The 3,975-nt window shown below is 38.5% G+C and overlaps 1 pseudogene; it reads right to left on the reverse strand.

Moving 5' to 3' along the window:
• Positions 1–1,513: 1,513 nt before the first annotated feature.
• On the reverse strand, positions 1,514–3,093 carry LOC148580773 (uncharacterized; annotated as a pseudogene).
• Positions 3,094–3,975: the final 882 nt, after the last annotated feature.

Here is a 3,975-nt window from a genome sequence, read left to right on the forward strand (position 1 = left end):
GCTCTTGGCAAGAGCGGAGCATCATTCTTCTCCCCTTTCTTTCTTGGTTCCAAATTGTGCTCCGCTCTCAAGGGGAGCGTAGCATCAAGCCTTGCTTTCTTGGTTCATTGTTGTGCTCCCTTGAGAGAGTGCTCCACTCCTAAAGAGAGTGTTGTGCTTCCTCCTTCTATGTGCCATGCTTCCTTGTTTCCTTTGCAACATTCTTCTCTTCCTTGGGCCACACTTCTTAGGCCACGCTTTCCTGATTTCTTCTTTTCTTCACCTACAAGTAATCAAAATAACCTATCAAAGTATCATCAAATTCACAAGGTTTATAAATCATTTAAATATCAATTAAATTTAGTTCAAACCTCATGATTTAGTATCAATTAAATGGTGGTTGATTGAATCAAAAAAATCATGCAATTCCATTCCAAATTACTTACTTACAATGCAAGAAAGTGCATAAAACCAAATAAAAATAGAGAAAAAGACTAGTAAAACTAGGCTAAGATGACTTGTCATCACAACACCAAACTTAAAACTTGTTTGTCCCCAAGCAAGCATCAAACATAAGAGAAGATAACATGAAATAGAGAGGTATGCATGTCCTTATTAAGCAGATAGTTGAACTTGGTTCATGGGGTTTTATGCAGATCAATAGTAGCTCATTTATTACTTGCTGTTAAATAAACAATGTTTCCTCAAGGGTTCACTAAGGTTGCTGCTACAATGCCTTGCTTTCTGCTTACTTCCCTTGTTAGCTTTTTCCTTCTTTCTTTTGCTTAGATGGCTTATTACTTATTGAAGGCTTGGTGTCAAATGTTGCAGTAGCCTTTGGCTTAATTATACTCAACATTTCTTCACCACAGACACATGGCTCACCTTTTTCTTCCTAGGATCATTGATTCCCAGCATCTCTTTGGATCACTAAGTGTTTTGTAGCTAGGTTGCTCTTTATTGTGGACTTTCAGTTGGCAATCCCAAATCAGTTGATCTAAGTGGCCAAGTTTTGAAATACTCCTTAGAACTTACTTGTCCAAGCATATCATAGTACAAAAACACCACAGGCATGTGTCCTAGGGTCCAAGCTATTGGTGTCTAGCCTTATTGTTTGTTTCTTTGCCACTTTTTGGCTTTTTCTATTTCCTTTTCTTTCTGTTTTGGTTCATTTTCAAGGGATTTTTATCAATTGAAGGATCATAGCAGCAACTAGTTTAAGCTTCAAGTAACATGTCATTATGCAGCATTTATTTTGTGAGCAAACAATTGAATCAAACACATACCACCACTAACTTTCATCCTAACTTCTGCAACATTGGACAATTACTTTTCTAAATCAAACATCTTTCTTTTATTCAAACAGCAAGGGGAGCAAAACAGAGTATTCAAGCTAATGAAGGATGACAATTATTATGCAGATAACTTTTTAAGCTAAAATATATGCAAAACAAAGAACAATTGGAGGTATATCATGTTTCAGATACACATCTTCCATATTTAGTTTGAAATAATGAAAGAACTTCACCACCTTCTAGTTGTCATGTCCCTGGTTATTGCTTGATTCTCCCTTCTTCTTCTTTCTCTTCCAGAGCTTGGAGTAGTCCTAAATTTCTTCACTAGGGCACCTTCTATCCCAGACAAGATCTAATAGACCTAAGAGCCCAACTGCCTCCAATCTTTCATGTGTTACCTCTTTGAAGTGATGAGATCTTGCTTTCTGTCGATCTCTAAATTCTTGGCACTGCTCAAATGGTTTGATTTGTGGATCCATTGATGGCATATTGTGGTCAAATACTCTAACCTTGCTTGCATATTTTCATCAGACTCTATTTGTTGCACATGTCTAATCTCTCCAATAATATGATGAATGTTTTTCCACTGATACAAGTTGTAAGTATATTCCCCATATTTGGCTTGCGTCAGGAATATTTTGTCATATGACTCTTGAAGTCTTGTTGTTTGTTCTCTTTGCCCCTCAAGAATCTTGGCTTGAAATTCTTGTTGTTGGACCATCATTTGTTGCTGCCACCTCTCTAGTCTTTCCTCCATTCTGTGCTGCCAAGCTTTATTTTGCTCCCTATCTTTCAAATATTGCTCCCGGTGCTCTAGATATTGCTCTTGGTGCCTTGAATATTGCTCTTGTGCTCTCACATTTTGTTGTGATATTTTCTCAAGAGCTCTTTGTAGTTGACTCATATCTATGGCACTGTGAGCTTGCTCTTCCCCTTCCTCTGATCTTCTTCTCTTTTGGGGTTTTTCTTCTTGATCATCATCCTCAGTAATTCCTTCCATGTTTCTCTTTGTGATTCCCGTCCCCTTTTTTACTTTCTCTGTGTCCTCATCTTCAAAAATCACTCCAGCTTTGTTGCATAGCCTTAGAATGGTGCTTGGATGGCCGAGCCTAGTTGATTTGTTTGTGCTCTCAGCTATCTCTTGAATACTGTCGGCTATGAGTTGTGCAAGGTTGATTTCTCCCCCATGTAAGATACAGTATGTCAAGAGTGCTCGCTTGATTGTGACCCCTGAGGTGTTTCCAGTAGGGAGTATAGATCTCCTCACTACCTCATACCACCTCTTGGCCTCAGGAATGAGATTTATTCTTTTCAATTGGCTTGGGATTCTTTTTGAAACTCTTTTCCAGTCTGTGTCTTCCAAGCATATACCCTATAAGATCTCATCAGGGTCATTTTCTCCCTGCAGTCTGGCCTCATAGCTGAGCTCTTCATAAGTTATGGTTCTCAAATTCAAGGTCCTTGTAATGGATGCTGGACTGAAATTCACTTCAACTCCTCTAACATAACTTTTCTAAGGGATGCTGTCTTCACTCTCTTTCACAGCATTTGCATAAAATTCCCTGATCATGACTGCACTAATCTTGGTGATAGGATCGCATAGAATATCCCACTTTCTTTCCCTAGTGATCTACCTCATGATGGAGTATTCCCCGTCCCTCAGCTCAAAACCCCTCTCATGAATGATGTTCTTTGTTTTCATGAATCTATGATATTTTCTTTCATGAAACTGAGATCTAAACTTCCTTGTATCATAGGATGGGGGTTCGGTTACCATTGGTTCCTTCCCTTGTCTTCTCTTTGAACTTGATGAAGCCATGAATTCAGTTAGAGGGAGAAGGTAGGGGTGGATTTGTGGTTGGTTGAGGTACGATTTTATAGTGTAAAGAGAGAATGAAGAAAGAAATATTGCTGTTGAGAGGGGAGTGGGACGTGTTTAGGATTGCACAAGGTGGAACAAGGACATATGATTGTAAGAAACACTTGTATGAATATGTGATGCAAGAAATGTCCGAACCTATTTATAGGCAGGGCGTTAAAGCTTTGGACAAAGACCATACTTGAAGAGGGATTCGGTCATGACTTATGAAGGGTGGAGATTGAGTTGAACAACATAGTAACTTCATGATATGAACGGCTTGCATGTTCTCTTGAGGATTGACAAGGATTCTCTTCCCATTGGTTGCATGAGGTTCGTCCTCCAAGGTGACTAGCATGCAGATTTTTGCTTTCCAAGGTAGGCACACCTCTCTAGGCACATGTGATCCTTCTCTCTTAGCTTGTCATAGCCGTATCTTCATCTTGTCTTTTCCTCAACCTTCTTTTTCCTAATTAAATCAAAATGGTATACTTTAGGACACAATTGTAGCACGGTGATGAAGTGGTGAATGCTTGGATTATTTATTATGTTTCTTAGTCATAAAAGACCAATTGTGTCCCTTACTTAGTGAACCAAGGTTTGGTGAACACCAAACTTGTCTCTTGCTAAGGGATTGATGTCAAATGCAAGCAATTTATCACAATTGATGCTTTCATCATGAGTTCTAATTCATTTTCTAATATAAATTCCTGAAATGAAACAATGTATGATTCATCTATGCATGACTTTGAATTTTTTTGAACAAAAGTTGATTCTTCTGAAAAATGGTATATATGCAGACACCAAACTTAATGTTTGGTCATATACTTCATCGAGATGACT

The sequence above is a fragment of the Arachis ipaensis genome, chromosome B10, assembly GCF_059453495.1.
Source record: "Arachis ipaensis isolate K30076 ecotype BB chromosome B10, ASM5945349v1, whole genome shotgun sequence".
Lineage (NCBI taxonomy): Eukaryota > Viridiplantae > Streptophyta > Magnoliopsida > Fabales > Fabaceae > Arachis > Arachis ipaensis.